Source organism: Dasypus novemcinctus, chromosome 1 (assembly GCF_030445035.2).
Source record: "Dasypus novemcinctus isolate mDasNov1 chromosome 1, mDasNov1.1.hap2, whole genome shotgun sequence".
NCBI classification, from domain to species: domain Eukaryota; kingdom Metazoa; phylum Chordata; class Mammalia; order Cingulata; family Dasypodidae; genus Dasypus; species Dasypus novemcinctus.
In genome coordinates, this window is record NC_080673.1 from 85,422,943 (window position 1) to 85,436,562 (window position 13,620).

General features: G+C 35.5%; 1 long non-coding RNA gene across 1 annotated transcript in view; it reads left to right on the top strand.

Annotated features, from left to right (window-relative positions):
- Positions 1-11,189, top strand: part of LOC131277951 (uncharacterized) — a 67,900-nt gene extending 56,711 nt beyond the window's left edge. Inside the window, exon 3 of the long non-coding RNA XR_009185029.2 lies at positions 11,069-11,189. This is a non-coding gene — a long non-coding RNA (uncharacterized lncRNA). The remainder of the gene's footprint in view (positions 1-11,068) is intronic.
- Positions 11,190-13,620: the final 2,431 nt, after the last annotated feature.

The window sequence follows — 13,620 nt, forward strand, 5'->3', positions numbered from 1 at the left end:
CATATAGTTGAGTCATGTTTTTAATGCACTCTGCCAATCTCTGTTTCTCATTCCTCTGTTTCTTTATTATTGATTTTTGTTGGATTACTTCAAAATTCTTCATAGTTCCATTATGATTATATTTTCTTTCATTGGAGAATGTCTTTCTTTCCCGAAGAATTCTTTCACTGGAAATAGGATTCAAAATTGAAAGTTCTTTTCTTTCAGTACTTGAAAAACATTTCACTTCCTTCTGACCTGAATGATTTTAGAAAAGAAATTTCTATCATATAGGTCATATATCATTTCTCTCAGGCCACTTTTAAGATGTTTTATTTATCTTTAATTTTCAGAAGTTTAATTATGAGGTATGTTAGAGGATTTCTTTGGGGTTATCTTAATTGAAATTTGTTCAGTTTCTTGAATCTATAGGTTTATATATTTCACTAAATTTGTAAATTTTCATTGTTTCTCTTTTTTTTGTAAAAATCTTAATTTTTAGAGGAGTTTCAGATTTATAGAAAAATTGCACCAAAAATATAAGGGATTCCCATATAACCCTTACAACACATACACACACATAGTTTCCCCAATTACTAACATCTTAGACATTAGTGTGGTACATTTCTTATAATTAATAAACCAATATTGAAGCATTGCTACATAATTTAAAGGCTATAGTTTAAATTATGATTTACTAGTTGTACTATACAGTTTTATATGCTCTGATAATGAATTATGTCACATTAAAAAGTTTTTTTAGGGAAACAGTTGTGGCTCAACTGATAGAGCATCCGCTACCATATGGAGGGTCTGAGATTAGATACCCAGGGCCTCCTGACCCATGTGGTGAGCTGGCCCACGAGCAGTGCTGCCAAGCACAAGGAGTGCCATGCCACACAGGGGTGTCCCTGACACAGGGGAGCCCCATGCGCAAGAAGTGCGCCCTGCAAGGATAGCCGCCCAGCATGAAAAAAGCACAGCCCGCCGAGGAGTGGCACTGCACACATGGAGAGCTGACGCAGCAAAATTACATAAGACAAGTGACATAGTTTCCTGGTGCTGCATGATAAGAATGCAAGCAGACACAGAAGAACACACAGAGAATGGGCACAGAGAGCAGACAACGGGAGAAGGGGAGAGAAATAAATAAAATAGTTTTGTTTTGTTTTTTAAGGTTTTTTATGGCTAAGAGATTTCAAAGTGAGTCAGGAGGTCATTCCAGAGGTTATGCTTATGCATATCTCAGGCAGATTTTGCCAGTTTCCCCAATAAACAAAGTCTCAAACAAGAGTTTTCCTGATGGGACATCTGTACACTTGAGGCAAGGCACAGAGCCTCATGAAATCAACACCCGGTTGGGAAGCATTATTTTGGAATATATGATAATCTATTTCCCCAACATAACGGTAGTCATACTCATTTATAATTCTCTACTTGTGATTCTTCTACTCCTTTTATTTGAAACAAAATTCTCAATATACCCATTAAATATATCTCTCAGAGACTTAAATCTTTGGATTTGTTTCATATGACAGTTGAGCTCTGAATCCCAGCAGAGTTGCTGCCAACTTCTACTTTCCTGTTCTTTGGGCTTGCCCTGGACAACCAACAAAACAATAGTGATAAGTCCCATCCCAAAAAGAGCAAGGAGTATTCATAACTTCAAGCAAACAATACCTTCCATCTGCCCCATAATATCTAAGTCTCTTCTCAGCCTAAAGCAGTCAAAGTATACATCATCCCAAATCCCTCAAGATAAAGGAATGAACAAACATAAGGGAGGAGTGTAACCACAGACCAAAGTAAATTTATCAATGTTGTAGTTATTATCTTGTGTAAAGGAAGAACTTGCAATATTGATATGAAGATTGTGGTTGTCAAAGGTTCAGCAGGGAGGGAGAAGGATGAATAGATGGAAAACAGGTCATTTTTAGGGCAGTGAAAATGTGCAGTATTATACTGCCATCATTATTTCCTGAACATCTTTTCAAACCCATATTCTTTCTTCTCTTCTTCTAGGATCTGAATGCACAAATATAGCTTTGGTTATTTTCCACAGATTTCAAAAATTCTCTTCATTTTTATAAATTTTATTTCTTTGCTGAGATTTTCCATTTATTCATTTATATCCAGAGAATTTATAATTGACAGTTGAAACGTTTATATGACTGCTTCTCTTCAAAATTATTCTCATATAATTCCAACATTTGAATTATCTCAATATTGGTATCAGTTGATTGTTTTTCTCATTCAAAATGTTGTTTCCCTGATTTTGGGTATGACAAATTATTTTTTTTTATTGTATCCTAGACGTTTTGATGATTATGTTAGCTGACTTGGGATTCTATCTGGTTTATTTTTTTGTGAACTTAATTTTCAGTTTAGTTTTCTGAACCCTGATAATAGTATTCTGTTTTACTTTGTCCTTCTGGCACTCTTCTTCTTCTCTCCCATCCACTATCACTTACGGAGAACAACGGCATGTCCCTATGTTATCTGTTGTCACTGGGTGACCTTCTGAGTAAGGATGCAGCAGATGCAGGGCTTGGGTCTCCTTGTGCCAGTGGATGGAAGGTAAGGAGACATGGCTTTACAGATGCCCCTGTGGAAGTAGGGGCTAAGACAGCCTGGGCATTTACTGCTCTACTGCTGGAGGATTGGACTGCCCAGAAGCCCAGATTAGGAAGCTGAGTTTGGGATTCCCTCCAATTCTCTGTTGGGTTTTACCTTTCTTAGTCTTTTGGCCAGAAAGAGCAGACTTTTCTTGAGTTTTCGTCTATGCATATTTGTAGTTTCAGATTGCAGCCCCCTCTGACACCTGGTCCAACGGTAAATGGGAGCTAAAAAGAAAATCCAGAGAAGTCATCACAATTGCCATTTCTCAAGTATTGAGGTCACTAGGATATCTGCCTTCTTCTTCCAGGATTTGACAGTTCTTTTATCATTGTCTGTTGAATAATCTCTAGGGTGTTTAGGTGTATTTAGAAGGAAGAAACATAAAAAAGTGTGCCTGGCATCTTCTGGAATTGGAAGCCTGTGTTTTAATTATATAAAGCATCCTCCTCGATAAGTGGGAGCTGCCAACCGAAAAATAATCTTTCCAGAGACTGATGAAGTGACAAGGCTAAATTGTAGCCCAAACCACTCACACCCTGAGTTGAAAAGATTTGCTCCAAGACTTTCTACCTGTTGCTAAGCAATCACACATATTTATTTTGATATTATAATACAGTGCATTTGATTATCAATACAAAAAGACCATTACTTTTATCTAGTAGATTTCTGGCATACATCTGTTAATAATAGCTCATCTCTTTTGTATTCTCTTAGGTACACTGTAGTGGTTACAAAGGGCATAAAAGATGTGAAAATGAAAGTGAATAGGTGCAAATGCCATATGCATTTGTTATTATTTGATACTTTCACCCAAAATAAAATAAAACAAAATATAATAAAGGAAGGGATATCCTTAGAGAATGAGCTATCTCCATTTTGTAGAAACAAAGAATCTGGCTATATTTTATGGTAATTCTAAACATGTATGCATTTTGCAATTAACAAAGTGCTATGCTCGTCCTAAATTTTTTACTTGGGAAAAGAGAATGTGAAGTTATTAATGCCAGGAGAGGAAATGTGGAGCTCTCTGACATGACAAAACCCCCAGCCCAGACAGTGTTTATTACCCAATTTAAAACTTTCAGAATCTCAGGCCAGCCATCATTATATAGAAGTGCTGGCATGGCGTTAATGGATATTTATTTTCATGCCACAAAAATGGCTTCTTTTCAAATTTGTACTGCTGCTTGTGAAATACAATTAGCCAATACTGGAAGCTACTGGGGAAAGCAAACTAATTACATTTAGATTTTATTGATATTACTTTTGATTTTTTCTCTCAGGCTATATTTTTATCAGTTTCGAAGGTCTGTTTTGACCTTTGAACATTTGAACAATGTTACCAGATACGTTTTACATGCTTTTTGCACTTACAAAACAAATGGGCTCATAAATAAGGTACTTAATCCACATATATTTAAATGCCAAAATGACCACAACACTCTTAAATCTTTTTATCTTTTAGAAGTATTTAGTTAGATTCCCAGGAAGTAAGCCAAGACTTGTAGAAAAAGGGCTTGACTAAATTATTCCTTCAGCTTATGAAATCTACCCTTGAAATAATATTAAGTAGCTTTATAGGTTCAGAAACTGAGGCAGTACTTCATGCTAAATGAAATCCAAAGTTTTGGAATGTTAGATATTTCAAGCTAAAAGTGTAAAGAATGAAATAAACTCAATGAGTTTCCTTTATTTTTATTTTCTTTTATTAAACAGCTTTGTTTATGTATAATAAACATAAACTGCATGTCTTATCCAATCTGATAAATTTTGACATATATGTGTATCTACCACCACACTCAAGATAATTATTAATATATCCATCAACCCCCAGAATTTCCTCAGGTCTCTTTGTAGTCCCTTATAACCCTCTGCCTCCCATCCATCCTCCACAGGCAACTGCTGATCTTTATGCCACTATATATTGGATGGCATTTTCTAGAATTGACATAAATGGAATCATATAGTATGTACTTTATTGTCTCCTTTCATTCAAAATAGCTATGTTGATTTCATTCATGTTATGGAATGTTTCCATAATTCATTGATTCCTAATGTTGAGTAGTATTGCCTTGTATGGATATAACAGTTTGCACATCCATTCACCTTTTAAGGACATATGCATTGTTTCCAGCATATACCTATTATAAATAAAGTTGCTCTAAACTTCTTGCACAAGTCTTTATAGGATCATATGCTTTTCATTTATCTTATATATTTACCTATTGGTCATATGGTAAGTGTATATTAAATATTTTAAGAAACAGTCAAACTGTTTCCAAAATGGTTGTTAACAGTTTGAGAGAGCCCCAATTCTTCCACATGCTCACCAATGCTTGGCATTGTCAAGCTTTTTCATTTTAGTCATGATAATAGATATGTGGTGGCATCTCATTATAGTTTTATTTTGCATTTTCCTAAGGATTAGAGATGTTGGACATCTTTTCATATTCCTTTTTGCTTTTTATATCTACTGTGATAGTTAGGCTAATGTGTTAACAGGACCATGTAAGGGTACCCAGTTGTTTGCTCACGAAAGCACTGGGCTAACTGTAATACAAGGACATTTCATAGACTTTAATCATCAGTGAGTTGATAGCATATATGGCTGATTACATCTACAATCGACTGAGGAGATAGCCATCAGCAATGAATGATATATCATCCAATCAGTCGAAGGCCTTGAAAGGAGAAGTGAGTTCAGCATTCAGAGAGATAATCCTCATCTCTAATTCAGATAGCCAGCATCTCCTGGAGAATTCAAGGAACTTTATCTGAGTCCCTACCTTGCATCCTGTGTAATGGAATTTGGACTTGTGCATCCCCCTGGTCACATGAGACAATTTTATAAAATCTCACGCGATTAACAGTTATCTTCTATTGGATCTCTTTTCCTAGAGAACTCTGACTAATACAGCTTGGTTCTGGGAGTGGTTCTTGAGAAACAGAATCTTAAATATGGGATTTCTGAATTGGTTCTGGGATTTTTGCAATTGGATCTCTACTCTGATTAGATTTAAGGGCACTAATGACTCTATTTCCAATAATCAAGAGGCCACTGACAGTCCATGGCATGACTTGGCAATAGAGATACACAAAATATCACCCCTGTATACTACTGTAATACTTCTATGTTATAATAGACAAGGACTTGGTGAGAGTGTTTTTAACACCTTCACAGAGTTTTCTGGAGTTAAAAGGGATGACCCAAGGAATCCCAACCTCCTCTATCTCCACTCTATAGTGCTTTCTCTCCCATAGTCAGGTTTCATGTGGAATCAAGGGGTGGAAATCGGAGTGGCACCACCTGCTATTACCTACAGTGATCCACTAGGAAAATGTGAGCTTCCTGTCCCTGCAAACTTAAGCTCTGCTGGTCTACAGGTCTTAGTTTCAAAAGGAGGATTGATTCCACCAGGAAACACAACAATGATCCCATTGAACTGGAAGATAAAATTGAAAATGATTGTAAAACAAATCATTATTTTATTTCTCTTAAAAATCTTTAATGCTTGCTTCTTAGATTTACTATAACAGAATTGTAACAAAGACCATTTTCCTGCTGTTCATTTCCTAACACGAGTCCTGACTTGTATTACTCTCTCCTTTTCTCGCTCTTAGTAACACTAATGTACTTATAAATGTCATTGAACATTATATTATTACTTTTAAATGAAAATTCCCCCTTTTGTATCTACTATAATTCTCTTGTAACTTTTGCCAGTAGTTCTCATAGTCTTAATGTTCATTATCTTGGTTTTCTTTATTTTAATAAAGGTTTAGAAAGGACACTTCTACTATTTTAAGAGCTCTTTTACCTCCCAAAATAGAAAAGTGTGAACCATTTCTTGTCATAATTTTAGCCATAAGAATGAATTGTTTTTCTCTGTTTGCATAATATCCTTCTTTTTGGTCATCAAATATTAATTAAATACAAATTATGCACTCATCACTGCAACAACAAATATTGAGTATACTTTTTTTTTCTCATACCCTTCCCACAGCTTGATACTATCAAACTTTTCCATTTTCAAACTGATGAAAGAAAAATGACTTAATTTGTCATTTTTATATATGAGGTTGAATATATTTAAATGTGTTAATTAGCTAATTCCCTGTCTTCTATAAATTGACTCTGTATCTTTTGCCAAAAATTTTTATTAGGCATATTTCTTTTTCATCCTTTAATGTGATTGTTCTGTAAACAATAGCTGGTAAAATCCAGACCCAAATCATGTCATTAAGAGATTTTTTTTCTCAATAAATAAATGGCTCCTGAATCTTAAAAGACTTTTCCATGCTCTGATGATATTAAATTGATCTGATAAACTTAAAGTTGATATTTTTAAAAATGTGTTCATATCAGAACATAATATCTATGAAACACTGTTTTGTTTTGGGGAACTTTTTTAAATATAACACTTGACATCCTTTAATATTTCTTATGGCATATGATTCTGTTCAGAATAATCATCCTTTTTTGACACTTTAGCTTTTCAATAGCCTTTCTTCTTTTACTTTGCTGTCACTTAAATAAAACAAAAATTATTTTATTAATATTTATTTATTTTAATTCATTCATGTTATTGTATATACTGGTAGTTCATTCTTTTTTATTGTTGTATAACATTGTGAGAATTTGTTTATTCTTTCACATACTAATGGACATTAGGGTTGCTTCCAGTTTTTTACTATTGTGAAGAAAGTTGCTACACACATTCATGCATAAGCTTTCTATGAATGCATATATGTATATATTTGTGTGTGTGTGTGTACCTAATTATAATCAGGTAAATACATAAGAATGGAATTTGCTGGGTCATAAGGTAACTGTATTTTACCTCTTAAAAAAACTGTCAAAGTGTTTTGTAAGGTGGTTTTAATATTTTACACTCCAGCTAGAAATGAATGAGTTTCAGTTTCTCCATTTTCTAGCCAACAATTGATATTTTTTATGTTTTCAAATTTAGCCATTCTGATGTGTAGTGAGTATATTACATTGGTTTTAAAATAAATTGTTATTATTCCTATTTAATTAGAGAAGTTGTAGATTTACAGAAAAGTCATGTAAAAATAACATTGTTCCCATCCCTACCCCATATTATTGACACTGTGCATTAGTAAGGTACCTTTGTTATAACTGATGAAAGCATATTAAAATAGTACTGTTAACTTTAGCCCATAGTTTATATTAGGTGTGTTTTTCCCATATATCACTCTATTATTAACACTTTGTATTAGTGTTGTGCATTTGTTATAATTCATAAAAGAACATTCTTGTACTATTATTCATATTTATTTTTATATGTAATTATCCTCAATCACTTATACTGCCATCCTAATCATTCTTTTTTCTTCTTATTCATCATTGCAAGTTATTTGTTTTATGTACTTTGGAAAGTTATGGCACAGTATAAACTTTCTTCTTCATCAATTTTCAGTGGTCTAAATATATGTTATTACTGGAATAATAGATCTTTCTAAGACATAAGTGTTTCTCTGGAGTTAGGACATTAACTGAAGTACAGTTTGAATTTGAAATTGGCAAATAATGGGCTTGGCAGCAAAGGAAAAAAAAATATTTTCAAAGGCAAGAGTGAATCTTAGCTTCACAGAGCAGTGGGTCAATTATAATGTTATATCTATCTTTGTGGAGTTGATAGAAATTTTTAATTCTCCCCAAATCAGTTTGAATTAACACATGGCAATTCTTTAATAAATTGAATGTAGTTACTAAGAAACAATAATAATAAATCTCAAATTCTAATACTTTCTATAAATCAGCAGGAGTAGTGAAACTGGCAAAAGACAAACTTCAGAGAGCACTTTGATGTTTCTGATACTAGACTGATTCAAACAAGAGTTTTCTTAAAAGAAAATAAAAGAAACAAAATTGAATGCTTATTTTTTTAAATGTCAAAGAAATTGTGTGCTTCATAAGTGGTTCATCAAATGGTAAGACTTACTTGAATTTGTTTTGGATTTTACTGATATCCATACTTCAAAGTGTTTTCAGAGTGCTTATGGTTTTCAAAGCTTATGGGGCTCACTTGGAGGCCCATGTGTCAACTTCAATTTATCTTCTCCTGGAACGGACCTTGATATTAGTTATACTGTCTGCAGTTCAGTTGAGAAAACTACACCATAGAAATTGTGGTATTATGTGGGGTGCAGGGAATGTTAGATTAAGCTATGAACCCAAGAACAGCAAGCTTTCTAATCAGGCTTGTTTGAAAAACTGATCGACAGAGAGCATTCTAATCAGGAATGCGCAGTCAAAAAGTGTGAGCATCAAAATAAAGTGATAATAATAACAGACTGTAAACAATAGAATAAAATAAAGATCCATGAGTCCATACTGATATGAGTACATAAAGAAATAAAGAGATTAATAGGCAAATGTGGTAAAATCATAAAATTTGAGTGAAAGGCATAGAGGAATTCTTTGTACTACTTTTCAACTTTTCTTAAGTCAGTAATACTCAGAAACTAAAACAACTTTTAAGAAGAAATTCATAGGATAAGCATTGCCTGATATACCAGAAAGCCTACCACACTCTTGGGGACTGCTACGGTGTTTCTATTATCTGTATCTTGATTAGTACTGTAAATCATAAATATTAAAATGATTTTTATTTTCTTGATAAAGCAGTGGTTGGCCATTTACATAGTCTGTTTAATATTAGACATGGGCACTTGCTGATAAATTGAACTGGCAAAACTAATTAGAGGCTCTCATCCTACCTACATGACTAGCTACAAAAATTCAAAGAGGCTGTAGCTAAATTTCTAAACAAGTTTTTGCCTATCCACAAACACAGAGGATTTTGGTTGCCTGGTGCCAGTTATAATGGTTAAAAACAAAAAATAACACCAAAATATAAAACCTGTGGAATTTTGGTCTTTGCTTTACTGAATTTTTCATGCAAGTTGGTGTTTAGAGCCTATGAAGAAACAGAGAGCTGGGACTTAAGGTTGAATAAGCTGTTTTGTGCTTAATCACTGATAAATATTTAGTTAATGTGGTGACATTATATAGCCTATGATTTGCTTTTACTATAATCTGGTATCATTGCGGGGGGGGGGTGGCTAGAATAAACATGAATGTAAGGTTTTGTTGGAGAAAATATTGTGCTTACTGGGACACGGAGACTGAAATGACTATAGATAAAGAAAGATTTATTGAGAATCTCTCCCAATGGAGGGGATCTAAAGAACAGACTTCAGCCCCCCCACCATTCCTGGAAGGGGAGGATTTGAATTTATACAGAACTTTCCTAGGCGGGGAAATGACAGTTGGTGGGAGGGGGTTGAGGGTCCGAGTGAGGTGCAGGGGCCAACAGGAAGCCCTAGAGATGAAAACTTTCCCTGATAGTGACTAGAAGATAGTAGGTTAGGGAGTTATGGTTTCTTGGAATGCTGCAGGAGCAGATGTTTCTTTGTTCTGAAGGAATTTTATCTCCCTCTGATACGTAGGTAGAGAAGGTTTCCATTCCCCTTTACTCCTGTCTCTAAGTGGTTTCTTTATTTAACCCGTGGGAAGCGCCATGCCCTTGGACATGTAGGCTTATGGGGGGTGGGGTTAGCCTTTCCCCCGTGCATATCAGGGGAAACTGAGCTGCAGCTTGTTAATTATTGCAAACCTCTAACAGTTTTGTAATAGAAAAATGAAATTCTTTAAGATTTTAAAAATAGGTATATTCACCACCCTGTTTCTTTGGGATTCTACCCCAAAGAGGACAATAAAATGCAAAAATGGAGTGTGAGAGGAGAAGGAGAAGAAAGGAGATTAATGGTGTTTTGTCTAAAATATTTAGAAACCTAGAAGGTACAAGTATTAGTCAACCAAAGGAGTGCTGATGCAAAATACCAGAAACTGGTTGGCTTTTATAAAGGGTATTTATTTGGGGAAGGAGCTTACAGGCCATAAAGCATAAGTTACTTCCCTCACTAGTCTATTTGGAGCAAGATGGCTGCCAACATCTGTGAGGGTTCAGGTTTCCTGGGTTCCTACATTCCTGGGGCTTGCTTCTCTCTGGGTTCAAGGTTCCTTTCTTCTTGGGGCTGGCTTCTCTTTCCTCTGCATGCTGACTTCCTGGGGCTCCAGCTTAAGTCTTCGGCATCAAACTCCAACATCAAAATTCCAACATCAGAAACACTCAACTCTTCTTTGCCATGCTTTTTATCATAACTCAATCATACCCAGGTACAGATCAGATTACAAGCATAATCCAATATCTAATTTTGGAATTCATAACCATATCAAACTGCTATGGTACACAATAATCAAACTAATTGGGTAATTTTACAAAAGTAAAATCTGGTTAAAGACAATAGTAATTATGATAGGTGAAAAAGAAAGGTGAACTAGAATCAAATACCAACTCAATTGGCAATTTCTGAAGCTGGATAATTGGGACACCCTCAGAGTCAGAAAAGCTCTAAAAATTGTTCTAACTTACATTTGTAGAGTGAAGGCGGCCTCAGTCTGAGATGTCCACCTGAGTGCTGAGAAACCAAAGCACTGGCTCTTCTTCATCTTTCAAAGAATTCAGAAAGGAAGTGAGCTTCCAATCACAGAGCAAATAAAGGAGGTAGAATTAACCTTTCTGTCTCATTATTTCATATTCCATACCTGTTTCAGGCTGTATAATTGAGAGTCTTAACCTGTAGATATCAGCTCTAGACAATGCTATGAAAAATAAAATGTCTGATTGAGTTTTCATTTCCCATTAATTATGCTATTATTAGGGAAAATGTACTTTCTTGTTTTAAAATGGTGGGTTACAAACACCTCAGACAAGAATGGACGCTAAAGTCAGTGAATAAAATTTGAGGAGAAACAGGATATTTGCATAGTCTCAGTCTCCTTGAAGACAGCGACCAGTTTCAAAGGGAAAAATTGTAACAGTGGAGAAAGTCAGCAGCCACCAATTTAACCAGGTGATCCAGGTTAACAGGTTGACATCATCTGTCCCTGATATGATATACTGAGGTGGATAGGCATAACATCACTTTTAGGATATTCTTGCCAAATATGTATACCCTCAATCTAATCATGAGAAAACATCAGATCATTTTAAATTAAAAAGCATCCTACAAAATAATTGATCAGTACTCATCAAAAGTGTCAAAATCATGAAAGACAAGAAAAAACTGAGATGTTACAGATTGGCGAGGACTATGGAAACATCTAAATGCAATGTGGAATCCTGGAATACGTTCTGCAATAGAAAAAGTGTATTAGCAGAAAAAAGGGTGAAATTAGAATACAGTCTGTAGCTTAATTAATATTATTACACCATGTTAATAGCAATTGTTTTATGGTTAGGTAAATTGTTAACATTAGGGGAAGCTAAATGAGGGATATGTGTAAACTCCCTGTAATATTTTCACAACTCTTCTGTAAGTCAAAAATTATTTCAAAATAAAAGGTAAAAAAAGATATGGTAGATTATATTTTGGAATATAAAATCTAAAACAAACTAATTTAATTCAGCAGTAATGCATCGTCTGCTACTATTCTTTCTAGAGTAATAATGACCAAGTAAACTTTCCTACTCTGTATTCTCCCAGATTAAGGCCTGATATGTCCCAACTTTCAGCCAGCAACATATTTTTTATGACAGAATTATAAACCCAAAATACTGTTTTATGTTGGAAAATACAACGTTAACTAAGGTATGATTTTTGTTAAAGCAAGCATTTTGTATCATTATCAAAACATGCTGCACAGATCAGGCCTGAGGTTTAGATGCTGGGATGATCATTATCCCTTTTGATAGACTTCATTTTGGCAAAGAGGATGCAGAACCTGGAAGTTATAATTATTTTTATTGCAAGCACACAACTGGAATGGCAAAATGATCTCTCCAAAACTTTTTATGCTGTCAGCTTTAATGAAGCCTGTTTATATAAATCAAAAGTGGAAACTCCCCCCCCCTTATAAAAATAATGCCACAAACTGCCTCAGAGAGCTAGACACCGGAAAAGAGGCTTACAGGAAATCGGGGGGTGGAGGAAGGATGTGAGTTAACATCTGTAGGGGTGGAATCTGTGATGAGCTGGCGGTAAGTATGAGCACAAAGAAGGGACAAAATGGGGGCAAGGGGTTACCTTCGGGTGGGGCTTTGTGGGTTTGAGGGGGGCTGGGGATGGGCGGAGGGGTAATATTGTCCAAAAATTGGGGGGAGGGAGGGGCAATATACGAACATGGGAGAGCGTCAGGTGTTCGTTGAGAACAAAATGTTGAGAAAATCGTATCAAAGTATAAGTAGGAGGGTTACCTGTTTAGGATGCTCAGGGGGTATGGTCTGATGCGGGACGGACTCAGGGCAAATAGTTGAAGGCTCATTTTGCCAAGGTGGGTTGTACCATTGGGAAGAGATCCAAGAAGTGAGAGGTGGGGTGGACCCACATCCCGGGGAGGACTAATGCCGTCAAATAGAGAGAACTGTATCTCTAGTGAGAAAGGATGGCTCCCAGGGCATTAGGGCAGTTGAGAAAGTCAGGCCCTGAGTACTGCTGCAAGTATCTCTGGACATGGCCTCTCGGGAAATCGAGATAGGCTGGCGTTGTGGGCCCCAAGGGGAGGGGAAAAGGGATGTGGAATGGATGGAAACAAGGTAAATATGGGGGCAAGAGAGGAGTTTTGTGAGAGTACACGAAGAGGAATATAAAACATGTAATATTACTCCAAAAACATATAGGGGACGACAGACTAATAATGTAAACCATAAGGCAAAACATAGGATAACTAAAAAAGTTAGAAAACTGTACAACCTAAAGTATGGACCACATAGTAAGCACAGATGTCATCTTGTTTGAAAGCTATTGTCTCGGAATCTGTACATCAGTTTCAGGAAATACGATACGAACAATTTAAGTGATTATCGCTGTGGAAGGGAAAAGGTTTTATGGTGAATCTGGGGAAGTACTGTATATTGTATATATGAATTTCAGTGATCTAAGACTCTTGTGAAGCTGACATTATGTTGGGATTGACTTTACAGGAAGTTTTGG